This window comes from Aegilops tauschii, chromosome 6 (genome assembly GCF_002575655.3).
Source record: "Aegilops tauschii subsp. strangulata cultivar AL8/78 chromosome 6, Aet v6.0, whole genome shotgun sequence".
NCBI lineage: Eukaryota > Viridiplantae > Streptophyta > Magnoliopsida > Poales > Poaceae > Aegilops > Aegilops tauschii.
In genome coordinates this window covers 339,346,819-339,361,326 of record NC_053040.3, presented here as the reverse complement: position 1 = coordinate 339,361,326, position 14,508 = coordinate 339,346,819, and positions in this window count along the sequence as shown.

Sequence of the window (14,508 nt, the reverse complement as noted above, 5' to 3'; positions counted from 1 at the left end):
CTAATCCAACAAGGAAAGGAGGGAGTCCTACTCCCGGTGGGAGTAGGACTCCTCCTGGCGCGCCTCCTCCTGGCTGGCCGCCTCTCCCCCCCTTGCTCCTTTATATATGGGGGCAGGGGGGGCACCCCAGAGACACAACAATTGATCATTGATCTTTTAGCCGTGTGCGGTGCCCCCCTCCACCATAGTCCACCTCAATAATATCGTAGCGGTGCTTAGGCGAAGCCCTGCGTCGGTAGAACATCATCATCATCACCACGCCGTCGTGCTGACGAAACTCTCCCTCAATACTCGGCTTGATCGGAGTTCGAGGGACGTCATCGAACTGAACGTGTGCTGAACTCGGAGGTGTCGTGCATTCCGTACTTGATCGGTCGGATCGTGAAGACATACGACTAAATTAACCGTGTTGTGCTAACGCTTCCGCTTTTGGTCTACGAGTGTACGTGGACACACTCTCCCCTCTCGTTGCTATGCATCACCATGATCTTGCGTGTGCGTAGGAATTTTGTTGAAATTACTACGTTCCCCATCACTTACCTCCCCTCGTCTTAGAGGGAACGATCTTGGTTCTGGTATCTTTAAGATACTACATAGTGATAAATAGGTATAAATCCCAAGTGACTCAATAAATATAGCTATGCTCCCCGGCAATGGCGCCATAAAAAGGTCTTGATAACCCACAAGTATAGGGGGTCGTAATAGTTTTCGAGGGTACAGTATTCAACCCAAATTTATTGATTCGACACAAGGGGAGCCAAAGAATATTTGCAGGTATTAGCACTTGAGTTTTTAATTCAACCACACCTGGAGATTAAATGTCTGCAGCAAAGTGATCAGTAGCATAGTAATATGTTAATTTGATAGTGATAGCAATAGTAACAGTAACTGTAGTAACGTTAGTTTTGTAGCAAGTGTAAGAGTGGCAACAGCAGTAGTAACTTAGCAATATGTGAAAAGCTCGTAGGCACTAGATTGGTGATTTTGTTGGATGATATTCATCATATAATAGTCATAACCTAGGGCGACAAAAAACTAGCTCCAGTTCATCAGTATAATGTAGGCATGTATTCCATAAATAGTCATACGTGCTTATGGAAAAGAACTTGCATGACATCTTTTGTCCTACCCTCCCGTGGCAGCGGAGTCCATAAGGAAACTAAGGGATATCAAGGCCTCATTTTAATAGAGAACCGAATCAAAGCATTAACACATAGTGAATATATGAACTCCTCAAACTACGATCATCACCGGAAAGTATCCCAATTACTATCACCTTGGGGTTTACGGATCATAACACGTAACATGTGCATATAATTAACTTGCAAGATCGGATCAAGACCATAGATATAATGGTGAAAACATAAATGGTTCAGATCTGAAATCATGGCACTCGGGCCCTTGTGACAAGCATTAAGCATAGAAAAGTCATAGCAACATCAATCTTAGAACATAGTGGATACTAGGGATCAAGCCCTAACCAAACTAACTCAATTACACGATGAATATCGTCCAACCCACCACCATCCAAGCCTATGAAGGATTTACTCACACCCGATGGTGAGCATCATGAAATTGGTGATGGAGGATGGTTGGTGATGACGATGGCGACGAATCCCCTCTCTCTGGAGCCCGGAATGGACTCCGGATCTACCGTCCCGATGAAAAACAGGAGGTGGCGGTAGCTCCGTATCGTGAAACGCAATGAAACTTCATCTCCTATTTTTTCTCTGAAAATGTGAATTTATTGTATCCAGAATAGGGTTCTAGGAGCCTCATGGGCTCCACTACCCACCAGGGCGCCCCAGCGGGGGGTGGTGCGCCCTGGTGCCTAGTGGGCAGCCCCCTCTAGTGGGTCTTGGTTCGAGTATTTTTATTTATTCCAAAATAATTCTCCAAAAAGTGTCGTCCAATTCTGAGAACTTTTATTTCTACACAAAAACAACACCATGGTAGTTTTGCTTAAAACAGCTACTACCTCTTGAGCTTGCGTTGGTTTTTCCCTTGAAGAGGAAAGAGTGATGCAGCAAAGGAGAGTAAGTATTTCCCTCCGTTTTTGAGAACCAAGGTATCATCCAGTAGGAGACAACACGCAAGTCACCGAATACCTGCACAAACAAACACCAACTTGCACCCAACGCGACAAAGGGGTTGTCAATCCCTTCACGGTTATTCGCAAAGTGAGATCTGATAGAGATGGATAAATGGTAAAGTAATATTTTTGGTATTTTTGGCATATGGAACGGAAAGTAAAGATTGCAAAGTAAAAGAACGGCGACAGAAATTGACAAGTTGACGGGAAACTAATATGATGGAAAAGAGACCCGGGGGCTATATGTTTCACTAGAGGCTTCTCTCAAGATAGAAAATAATATGGTGGGTGAACAAATTACTGTCGAGCAAATGATAGAAAAGCGCATAATTATGACGATATCTAAGGCAATGATCATGAATATAGGCATCACGTCCATGTCAAGTAGATCGAAACGATTCTGCATCTACTACTATTACTCCACACATCGACTAACTCCTGCCTGCATCTAGAGTATTAAGTTCATAAGAACTGAGTAACACATTAAGTAAGATGACATGATGTAGCGGGATTAACTCAAGCAATATGATGAAAACCCCATCTTCTTATCCTCGATGGCAACAATACAATACGTGCCTTGCTGCCCCTACTGTCACTGGGAAAGGACACCGCAAGATTGAACCCAAAGCTAAGTACTTCTCCCGTTGCAAGAAAAACCAATCTAGTTGGCCAAACCAAATCGATAGTTCGAAGAGACTTGCAAAGATATCAAATCATGCATATAAGAATTCAGAGAAGATTCAAATAATATTCATAGATAAGCTGATCATAAATCCACAATTCATCAGATATCAGCAAACACACCGCAAAAGAGTATTACATCAAATAGGTCTCCAAGAACATCGAGGAGAACATGGTATTGAGAATCAAAGAGAGAGAAGAAGCCATCTATCTACTAGCTATGGACCCGTAGGTCTGTGGTAAACTACTCACGCTTCATCGGAGAGTCAATGGCGTTGATGTAGAAGCCCTCCGTGATCGATTCCCCCTCCGGCAGGATGCCGGAAAAGGCTCCAAGATTGGATCTCACGGGTACAGAAGGTTGCGGCGGTGGAAAAGTGGTTTCATAGCTCCCCTGGATGTTTTTGGGGTATAGGAGTATATATAGGCGAAAGATCTAGGTCAGAGGGGCTACGAGGGGCCCACAAGGTTGGGGGTGTGCCCCACCCCCTGGGTGCGCCCTCCACCCTTGTGGCCGCCTCGCGGCTCTCCTGACTTGCACTCCAAGTCTTCTGGGTGTCTTCTGGTTCAAGAAAAATCATGGCGAAAGTTTTATTCTGTTTGGACTCCGTTTGGTATTCCTTTTCAGCGAAACTCTAAAACAAGGAAAAAAGCAAAAACTGGCACTAGGCTCTAGGTTAATAGGTTAGTCCCAAAAATCATATAAAATAGCATATTAATGCATATAAAACATCCAGAACAGATAATATAATAGCATGGAACAATAAAAAATTATAGATACGTTGGAGACGTATCAAGCATCCCCAAGCTTAATTCATGCTCGTCCTCGAGTAGGTAAATGATAAAAACAGACTTTCTGATGTGGAATGCTACCTAACATATTTATTCATGTAATTCTTTTTATTGTGGCATGAATGTTCAGATCTGAATGATTCAAAACAAAAGTTTAATATTGACATAAAAACAATAATACTTCAAGCATACTAACAAGATAATTATGTCTTCTCAAAATAACATGGCCAAAGAAAGCTTATCCCTGCAAAATGATATAGTCTGGCTATGCTCCATCTTCATCACACAAAATACTTAAATCATGCACAACCCCGGTTTTAGTGAAGCAATTGTTTCATACTTTAGCATTCTCAAACTTTTTCAACTGTCACGCAATACATGAGCGTGAGCCATGGACATAGCACTATAGATGGAATAGAAGGTGGTTGTGGAGAAGACAAAAAGAAGGAGATAGTCTCACATCAACTAGGCGTATGAACGGGCTATGCAGATGCCCATTAATAGATATCGATGTGAGTGAGTAGGGATTGACATGCAACGGATGCACTAGATCTATAAGTCTATGAAAGCTCAAAAAGAAAACTAAGTGGGTGTGCATCCAACTTGCTTGCTCATGAAGACCTAGGGCAATTGAGGAAGCCCATCGCTGGAATATACAAGCCAAGTTCTATAACGAAAAATTCCCACTAGTATATGAAAGTGACAACATAGGAGACTCTCTATCATGAAGATCATGGTGCTACTTTGAAGCACAAGTGTGGCAAAAAAGGATAGTAACATTGTCCCTTCTCTCTTATTCTCTCCTTTTCTTTTCTTTTTTTTCTTCTTTTTTCTTTTCTCCTTTTTTGGGATTTCTCTTTTTTTTGGCCTTTCTCTTTTTTTCCTCACATGGGACAATGCTCTAATAATGAAAATCATCACACTTATACTTACTTACAACTCAAAAATTACAACTCGATGCTAGAACAAGATATGACTCTATATGAATGCCTCCGGCGGTGTACTGGGATGTGCAATGAATCAAGAGTGACATGTATAAAAAATATGAAGAACGGTGGCTTTGCCACAAATACGATGTCAACTACATGATCATGCAAAGCAATATGACAATGACGAAATATGTCATGATGAACGGAACGGTGGAAAGTTGCATGGCAATATATCTCAGAATGGCTATGGAAATGCCATAATAGGAAGGTATGGTGGCTGTTTTTAGGAAGATATATGGTCGCTGTTTTGAGGAAGGTAGTGGGTGTATGGTACCGGCGAGAGTTGTGCGGTACTAGAGAGGTTAGCAATGGTGGAAGGGTGAGAGTGCGTATAATCCATGGACTCAACATTAGTCATAAATAACTCATATACTTATTGCAAAAATTTAGAAGCTATCGAAACCAAGTACTAGACGCATGCTCCTATGGGAAGGGTTGGTAGGAGTTAACCATCGCACAGCTGAGTTGTATATCTCTCGCACACTGTTTACACTGGCCACGACGGGCTTATATAGGAGGAGTACAAGGAGAGAGGGAGAGAGTGTACAACGGCACCCCTGCCATGCAGGGCGTGCAGGCGCACTTAGGCGCATGAAGAGTGTGGGCAGTTTGGACTAGCTAGAGACCCGGCGAGGTGGGTTAGCCACCTGGGAGGTGCTGTAGACGTGTAGTCGAACACCCCCCCCCCCCACGGCAGCCGAAACGTGGGGTTCGCCGATGTTGAGGCTGGATCAAAAGTCGTTTAAGACGCGTGTCGGCAGCCCCTTGGTGAAGATGTCTGCAAACTGGGAGCTAATGGGGACATGAAGAACATGCATCTCGCCCAGCATGACGCGTTCATGAACGAAGTGGAGGTCGATCTCAATGTGCTTCGTTCGTTGGTGCTGCACCGGGTTGCTGGACATGTAGATGACATTGACATTGTCGCAGTAGACCACCGTAGCTCGCGTGGGAGGCTGATGAAGTTCGTCGAGGAGTTGACGTAGCCACACCGCCTCGGCGACGGCGCTTTCCACGGCGTGGTACTCGGCCTCGGCACTAGACCGGGAGATGGTACTCTGCCGCTTCGACGACCATGCGAGAAGGTTGCTGCCGAGAAAGACGTAGAAGCCGGAGGTCGACTTGCGTGTGTCTGGGCAGCCTACCCAGTCGGCGTCGGAGTAGGCAATGAGCTCGGTGGAGGTGTCCCAATGGAGCTGGAGCCCGAGGTGCGTCGCCCCTCACAGGTACCGGAGGATGCGTTTGATGAGCTGGAAGTGGCAGTCACGCGGCGCATGCATGAACAAGCAACATTGCTGGATGGCGTAAGAGAGATCGGGGCGTGTCAACGTGAGGTACTGGAGTGCACCAGCCACACTGCGGTAGAGCGATGGGTCGTGGAAGAGACGCCCAGAGTTGACGGAGAGCTTGGCGAGCGTGTCCACCGGCGTCAAGAGCGGCTTGCAGTTGAGCATCCCGGCACGGCCAAGGATCTCCAATGCGTACTGCTCTTGGGAAAGGAACAAGCCGCGCGGCGAGCTGGTGACGTTGATCCCGAGGAAGTCGTGGAGTGTGCCGAGGTCAGTCATCATGAACTCGTGATGGAGCTCCTGATCACGGTGTTGAGGACAACGATAGTGCTGGCGGTGAGGATGATGTCGTCGACGTACAGCAGGACGTAGGCGAGTTCCCCGCCACGGCAGAGAATGAACAGCGACGAGTTTGCCTGCGACGCGACGAAGCCGATGGAGCACAGGTACGTGGTGAAGCGCGAGAACCATGCCCTTGGCTCCTGCTTGAGGCCGTAGAGGGAACGGTTCAGCCTGCAGACGTGCGCGGGTGAGGAAGCATCGACTAAGCCGGACGGTTGGGCATTGTAGACTGTCTCCGCGAGATGGTCATGAAGAAAAGCATTCTTGACGTCGAGTAGGTGGATGGGACAGTCCTTCCCGGTGGCGAGACTCAGAACCGTGTGGATGGTCACCGGCTTGACGATGGGGCTGAAAGTCTCATCGTAGTCGACGCCAGCGCGCTGAGTGAAGCCACGTAGTACCCATCATGCCTTGTAGCGAGCAAGCGAGCCGTCGGAGTGGAACTTGTGGCGGAAGATCCACTTGCCCGTGACGATGTTGGTACCTACAGGACGCGACACTAAACTCCAAGTGTTATTCCGCATCAGTGCATCATATTCTTCTTTCATTGTGTTGTACCAATTGGGGTCTCTAAGAGCTACCCGGGAAGAAGATGGGATGGGACTGATGGTGGTCGTGGTTGGAAGGGAGGTGGTGAGGGCCTTGGGAAGAGCAAACCCGGTTTTAGCTCATGTACACATGCGGTGAAGGTTAACCAGAGGTGTAACTGGGATGGCACTCAAGGTCAAAAAAACTGGGATGGCGCGAGGAGGCAGCGTGGGGACATGCGGATCGACAGGAGACCTGCATGGTTTGGGCAGGTGTGGGCACTATAGACGTGCAAGACGTGGAGTCTGCATGGGGGGTTCGTGGCGTGGGACCTACATGGGGGCTCGGTGGCGGGGAATCTGCATGGCTCGGGGACATGGACGCAGGCAGTGGCATACGTGCATGTAGTAGGGAGCGTGTGGGGAACGCGTGGGGTCGGGGAGAGTTGGCCGGTAGCATGCACAGAGGTGGTGATTGGGCGGGATCAGGCGGTGATCCCAGAGCGGCCGGTGGGATGGGGGTGGAGGGCACGGGTCCAGCGGGTGGGATCGATGGATTGGTTTCCACCAGAAGTGGACAAGGCTGGTACGAGGTAGGTGCGGCACGGGATTCGGGGAAGGATTCTGGGCCGGGATTTTTTGTGGACGTACGACGCGTGTGTGTAGATGGTGTGTCGCCATAAAAATATGGGAAGACACGTTCGTCGAAGATAACGTGTGATCACCTTGCGCATAGAGAGGTCCAAGCATCGATTCCCTTTATGCTCGAGGGGGTATCCAACAAAAACACACCGGGAGGAGCGAGGAGAGAGTTTGTGTGGGCTGGTTGCGACGATGTTAGGAAAACATAAGCACCCGAAGAGTAGTCGCGGCGGGAGCAGGCGCAGCGAGGTGGAGCCCGGGAGCCGCGGTCGAGGAGGAAGAAGGGGCGGCCTCGGGAACCGGCTCCTTGCCGCGGACGACGTCGGGCGCGAGACGGGGAGCGGGGGCCGTCGGGGCCGCGACGGGGGCAGCGCCGGGGGCCGCAGTGACCACGGCAGTGGCAGCAACATGGGCCGCGGCGGGTGCTGTGGTGGGCACCGGCACCGGAGTGCGGACGGGGTCCGTGGCGAAGAGGCGCCTAGCGGAAGGAGGCCTGTAGAGGGATTCGAGATCGGCAAAGCGAGAGCGGCGAAGGAGCCGATCCATGGTGGAAGCAGAAGCGGAAAAAGGGGATCAAAGGTGTCTGATACCAAGCTAAGTTGTATATCTCTCGCACACTGTTTACATTGGCCACGACGGGCTTATATAGGAGGAGTACAGGGAGAGAGGGAGAGAGTGTACAATGGCACCCCTGCCATGCAGGGCGTGCGGGCGCACGTAGGCGCATGAAGAGTGTGGGCAGTTTGGCCTAGCTAGAGACCCGGCGAGGTGGGTTAGCCACCTGGGAGTTGCTGTAGACGTGTAGTCGAACACGCGCGATCCCGACCTCCACACAAAGGATGACAATCAAAAAATATCTCATGCTCCAACTTCGTTACACAACGTTTCACCATACGTGCATGCTACGGGACTCACAAACCTTAACACAAGTATTTCTCAATTTACAATTACTTACTAGCATGACTCTAATATCACCATCTTCATATCTCAAAACAAATCATAAAGAATCAAACTTCTCATAGTATTCAATGCACCTTATATGAAAGTTTTTATTATATCCCTCTTGGATGCCTATCATATTAGGACTAAATTTATAACCAATGCAAATTACCATGTTGTTTTAAAGACTCTCAAAATAATGTAAGTGGAGTGTGAGAGTTCATCAATTTCTATAAAATAAAGCCACCGCCGTGCTCTAAAAATATATAAGTGAAGCGCTACAGCAAATTTGCCTAGCTCAAAAGATATAAGTGAAGCACATAGAGCATTCTAATAAATCACGATTCATGCGTGTCTCTCTCAAAAGGTGTCTACAGCAAGGATGATTGTGGAAAACTAAAAAAACAAAGACTCAAATAATACAAGACGCTCCAAGCAAAACACATATCATGTGGTGAATAAAAATATAGCCTCAAGTAAAGTTACCGATAGACGAAGACGAAAGAGGGGATGCCTTCCCGGGGCATCCCCAAGCTTAGGCTTTAGGCCTCCTTGGATATTACCTTGGGGTGCCTTGGGAATCCCCAAGCTTAGGCCCTTGCCACTCCTTATTCCATAGTCCATCAAATCCTTATCCAAAACTTGAAAACTTCACAACACAAAACTCAACATAAAATCTCATAAGCTCCATTAGTATAAGAAAATAAATCACCACTTTTGGTACTGTTGTGAACTTAGTATTTGTTTATATTGGTGTAATATCTACTGTATTCCAACTTTCCCATGGTTCATACCCCCTGATACTAGCCATAGATTCATCAAAATAAGCAAACAACGGGCGAAAAATAGAATCTGTCAAAAACAGAACAATCTGTAGCAATCTAAATTCTTCGAATACTTCTGTAACTCTAGAAATTTTGATAAATTAGGAAAACCTAAGCAATTTGTCTACCAATCTAACACAAAAAAATCAAAACAAAAGCACGCTTCCATGAATTATAGAAATTATTATCCTGGGCGTAAAAGTTTCTGTTTTTCAGCAAGATCAATTCAACTATCACCGTAAGCTATCCCAAAGGTCTTACTTGGCACAAACACTAATTAAAACACCTAAACACAATTAATACAGAGGTAATAATGTGTAAATACAATAAAAATAGAAAGGAAAAATATTGTGTTCTCTCCCGACAAGCGATTTTCTTTAAAGCCTTTTAGCTAGGCGTTCATAATTTTAATGATGCTCACATGAAAGATAGCAATTGAAACACGAAGAGAGCATCATGTAGCATGTGAAAAACACATATAAGTCTAACATACTTCCTATGCATAGGCATCTTATAGGCAAACAAATTATCAAGGAAAGCAAAAAACTAGCATATGCAAGGAAGAAGAAAGAGACAATAGTAATCTCAACATGAAGAGAGGTAACTTAGTAACATGAAAATTTCTACAACCATATTTTCCTCTCTCATAATAATTACATGTGGGATCATAAGAAAATTCAAAAATATAGCTATCACACAACATATTCTCAACACGGTCCACATGCGTGTGAAGTTGACACTCTTCCAAAATAGTGGGATTAATATTAACTAAAGTCATGACCTCTCCAAACCCACTTTTATCAAAAATTTCATAAGATTGAACATACTCAAAATATGTGGGATCTAAAGTTGACACTCTTCCAAACCCACTTTCAGTATTATTGCAAACATTATTATCAATCTCATATTCATCATGAGGCTTAAATAAATTTTCAAGATCATAAGAAGGATCACTCCAATCATGATCACTGCAACAAGTAGTGGACAAAGCAAAACTAGCATCCCCAAGCTTAGGGTTTTGCATCTCATTAGCACAATTGACTTTTATGGAATTTATAATAACATCATTGCAATCATGCTTTTCATTCAAGGAGCTATCGTGAATCACTTCATAAATTTCTTCTTTTAACACTTCATCACAATTTTCAGATTCACGAATTTCAAGCAAAACTTCGTAAAGATATTCTAGTGCACTCAACTCACTAGCAATAGGTTCATCAAAAATGGATCACTCAAAAAGATTGGCAAGTAGATGAGGATCCATAGACTTTATGCTTACTGATTTTCAATAAACACACAATATTACCAAGCGAACGAGCAAACTACCAAGTAAGACATAAGGGCAAACGAAAAGGCGAATGAAAGAAGGGTGAAGAAAAGGCAAATATTTTCGAAAATCATTTTAGAAGTGGGGGAGAGGAAAAAGAGAGGTGAATGGCAAATAATGTAATGCGAGGGATGAGATTTTATGATGGGTACATGGTTTGTCTTCGCTTGGAGTAGATATCCCCGGCAACGGCACCGGAAATTCGTCCATCTACCTCTTGAGCTTGCGTTGGTTTTTCGCTTGAAGAGGAAAGGGTGATCCAGCAAAGGAGAGTAAGTATTTCCCTCAGTTTTTGAGAACCAAGGTATCAATCTAGTAGGAGACAACACGCAAGTCATCGAATACCTACACAAACAAACACCAACTTGCACCCAACGCGACAAAGCGGTTGCCAATCCCTTCACAGTTATTCGCAAAGTGAGATCTGATAGAGATGGATAAACGGCAAAGTAATATTTTTGGTATTTTTGGTATATGGACAGAAAGTAAAGATAGCAAAGTAAAGGAACAGAGACAAAAATTAGCAAGTTGACAGGAAACTAATATGATGGAAAAGAGACCCCGGGGCCATAGGTTTCACTAGAGGCTTCTCTAAAGATAGAAAATAATACGGTGGGTGAACAAATTACTGCCGAGCAATCGATAGAAAAGCGCATAATTATGATGATATCTAAGGCAATGATCATGAATATAGGCATCACGTCCGTGTCAAGTAGACCGAAACGATTCTGCATCTACTACTATTACTCCACACATCGACCGCTATCCAGCATGCATCTAGAGTATTAAGTTCATAAGAACAGAGTAACGCATTAAGCAAGATGACATGATGTAGAGGGATAAAATCAAGCAATATGATATAAACCCCATCTTTTTATCCTTGATGGAAACAATACAATACGTGCCTTGCTGCCCCTACTGTCACTGGGAAAGGACACCGCAAGATTGAACCCAAAGCTACGCACTTCTCCCATTGCAAGAAAGATCGATCTAGTAGGCCAAACTAAACCGATAATTCGAAGAGACTTGCGAAGATATCAAATCATGCATATAAGAATTCAGAGAAGAACCAAATATTATTCGTAGATAAACTTGATCATAAATCCGCAATTCATCGGATCTCGGCAAACACACCACAAAAGAGTATTACATCGAATAGATCTCCAAGAACATCGAGGAGAACATGGTATTGAGAATCAAAGAGAGAGAAGAAGCCATCTATCTACTAGCTATGGACCCGTAGGTCTGTGGTAAACTACTCACGCTTCATCAGAGAGGCAATGGCGTTGATGTAGAAGCCCTCCATGATTGATTCCCCCTCCGGCAGGATGCCGGAAAAGGCTCCAAGATTGGATCTCACAGGTACAGAAGGTTGCGGCGGTGGAAAAGTGGTTTCGTGGCTCCCCTGGATGTTTTTGGGGTATAAGAGTATATATAGGCGAAAGATCTAGTTCAGAGGGGCTATGAGGGGTCCACAAGGTTGGGGGGCGCGCCCTCCACCCTTGTGGCCGCCTCGCGGCTCTTCTGACTTGCACTCCAAGTCTTCTGGGTGTCTTCTGGTCCAAGAAAAATCATGTCAAAAGTTTTATTCCGTTTGGTATTCCTTTTCTGCGAAACTCTAAAACAAGGAAAAAAACAGAAACTGGCACTGGGCTCTAGGTTAATAGGTTAGTCCCAAAAATCATATAAAATAGCATATTAATGCATATAAAACATCAAAAACAGATAATATAATAGCATGGAACAATCAAAAATTATAGATGCGTTGGAGACGTATCAACAGCATCACTCCAGGTTAGTTTCATTCAAATCATGCAAATCATAGTCCAAAACAAGAGCAAAAGCATTAGGAATATTAGATACATCGGAGACGTATCAAGCCTCTTTCGATAAGTAAGAGTGTCGAACCCAATGAAGAGCTAAACGTAGAATTACTATTCCCTTCAAGTCCTATCGACCACAGATACAAGTCTACACGCACTTAACGTTTGCTTTACCTAGAACAAGTATGAAACTACTTTGTAGGTATAATAGGATAAGTTTGCGAGAATAAAACTAGGAGTACTTAGCTAGAATAAAACTAAGAACAATTTGCAGGATAATACAAGTTAGTTGTTTAGTAGAAAGCTTTTTGTGACACAAGAGAAGGATTTGTCCGTGGGCACTTGGTAACTAGACAGGTAATCATTATTGCAATATGAGGGAGAGGCATGAGGTAATATAATTTCCGTACTTGGGTCATGTGCACTTATGTTTGGAACTCTAGCAAGCATCTGCAACTACAAAAGATCATTAAGGTAAAACCAAACCAAGCATTAAGTAACAAGTCCTCTTTGCTCCCATATGCAACAACCCCCTTACTTGGGTTTGTGTTTCCGTCACTCATGCAACCAACGATAAGCGAATTATCACTACTGCAGGATGTTTCTAATGCGACACTACAATCAGATACCATTCGACGAAACTGTGTGCGATGCATTAATCGCAAACGGTGATGCAAAAAACCGTCAAAAAACATGCAAAATGTTTGCGTGGCGGTGACATCAAACACGATTCGAATTATAGTTGCGTGTGCGATGTGTGGCATACAGTTTACCTGAAGGAACTATTTGCGATGAGCATAACAATAGAAACGGTGATAGATGAAGGTGTGTGCGATATACAGCATACAGTTCACTCAAATGAACTGTTTGTGATTAGGAAACAGAACAGAAATGGTCAGACGGACCAAGATGTGTGCGATATACGGCATACGGTTCACTCGGATGAACTGTTTTCGATTAGGCAACACAACATAAACGGTCAGCCAGATCAAGGTGTGTGTGATTGACGGCATACTATTCACACGGATGAACTATTTGCAATTAGCCACAACAAACAGAAATGGTCAGACAGATCAAGGTGTGTGCACTACACATTCTAATTAAAAGAAACCTGCATGATGGTAATAACGAGAGCGCACATTTGATGGAACAAGTCGTGTGCTAACATCGCCTATTGTAGTGCACCCTATGGTGGAAACGCCACGTACGCATCCGAGAACGCGTGCCCACGTTATGCCATCCGGGAATCATGCTGCACTTCGAAACTAGAACCATCAATAAATTTTGAGCTTGCTTCCATCACATTCCAAATTACTACCACGCTATATTTAATTGCAAACCTGTTCAACCGATCACAACCTAAATCAGTATCCCACTTAGCACCGTATTACTCGGTTATAAATACTACCTACTCCAAGATGACTGCACATTCGTCCTCAATCCCTCATCAATAATAACAAGCAAGTCTTTCATCGTTGTTCCCTTGTGTCTGCCATGGCCCACATGAGTTCTGGGTAGAGAAACTACTATCAGGGAGAGGCGAGCATGGAAGTGAAAGCACGAGAGTTGTCCCACCTCACCCCGAAAGCAGCCAACATGTCCCGCCGTGTCGGCGTAGCAGCACAGAGTCCCGCCGCGCTGCCGTAGAAGCACAGACTGGTCCGGCCGCCATGCGGAAGTAGCAAAGCTGTGTCGCCGCGTCGCGGATGCAGCAAAGAGGTCCTCCCGCACCGCGGCGGCATGGGAAAATGTCTCCCAAGCAAGCGAGGACTCTCGCAGGCGCATGCGTGCTATGCTTGATAACCTAATGGATCAGATCTCCGACTGGATGAAGCTGCAGGACGAGATGAATGGCTCGTTTGAAAATGCTACCGGCGTCATCCGGCAACTACAGGAGGACAAGGCGAAGCTCCGCACCGAGCGCGACCTGCTGAGGGTGAAGATCGCTGGAGGTGCGAAGCAGCAGGAGGAGACCACTGCCTTGTTGAAGAGGACGGGCGACATCGTCAAGAAACTTATGGATGAGAATGTCATGCTCTGCATCGAGCGCGAAATGCTGGTGGAGGAATCTGTGGATGCTGCGAGGCAGCGTATTGAGCACACAAAAGAGATCATCGCCGCTTTTCTCAAGAACTAGTCTCCGCTCCCTGCAGCAACAGATCAAGAAAGTAGAGGTCAGTGAGCCAGATCGTTGTCTGCGTCGTCCTTCTTCTTTTTCCCTTGTGTATTTTGGGAGTTGCT